The sequence below is a fragment of the Corvus brachyrhynchos genome, unplaced genomic scaffold, assembly GCF_000691975.1.
Source record: "Corvus brachyrhynchos isolate BGI_N302 unplaced genomic scaffold, ASM69197v1 scaffold97, whole genome shotgun sequence".
In the NCBI taxonomy this organism is placed as follows: Eukaryota; Metazoa; Chordata; class Aves; order Passeriformes; family Corvidae; genus Corvus; species Corvus brachyrhynchos.
In genome coordinates this window covers 5,300,189-5,300,866 of record NW_008239758.1, presented here as the reverse complement: position 1 = coordinate 5,300,866, position 678 = coordinate 5,300,189, and the positions used below count along the sequence as shown (strand labels likewise).

The following is a 678-nucleotide window of genomic DNA, read 5'->3' as shown; positions in this document are numbered from 1 at the left end:
CCTCCCAGCCCGCCCCCCCCGGGGAAAGCGGCCGCACCAGGACCGGCAGTGCAGAGACGGCCCGACTCGCCGCCCTGGGGGCTCCAGGTAAGGGCTGCGGTTCCGCGACCTCCCCGTCGGGCCGCTCCGGGCAGCCCGGGGCTCCGCGGCAGCAGGCGGGAGGGATGGGGACAGGGAGGCGAGTCCTGCGCCAATTCTTCCTTTCCCAAATAAATCCGGGGTTTAATTATCGGTTAAACGCACATCGATATTCACTCCTAGGCTGCGGGATGTCGCGGCTCTGGGAGGATGGAGAGAGCGAGCGCCCTCCCCAAATAAATCTTCCCCCCGTCCCAGCCTACGGGTCAGACCACGAACCCCCGCAGCTTTTGGATATCTTTCCTTCTCTCTCTCCCTCCCACTCTATTTTTTCGGCTTTGGATTTGATCCTGGCCTGCCTTTGGAAGGTCAAGTTGGTGATAATGTGATCACTTTTCTTGCGTAGTGGCTGTTGCTTTTGCCCGTAGCTGTGGGGTATGCCCAGGGAAGGGGTCCCGCTGCTGGGTGCACCCCTCCAGCGTGCAGCCGCCCGGCCCTGGGGCTTCTTTGGGAGCCGAGTGCATGGCAAGGCACAAAGCCTCCCTCACCTCTCCTGCAAGCCCCAGAAGTTGAAACATAATATGTATTACAATGTCTGGC

The 678-nt window shown here is 61.2% G+C and overlaps 1 long non-coding RNA gene across 1 annotated transcript in view; it reads left to right on the top strand.

Annotated features, from left to right (window-relative positions):
* Position 1: 1 nt before the first annotated feature.
* The window catches only part of LOC103621301, a 35,850-nt gene continuing 35,173 nt past the window's right edge, over positions 2 to 678 (top strand). The window contains exon 1 of the long non-coding RNA XR_552366.2: positions 2 to 87. This is a non-coding gene — a long non-coding RNA (uncharacterized LOC103621301). The remainder of the gene's footprint in view (positions 88 to 678) is intronic.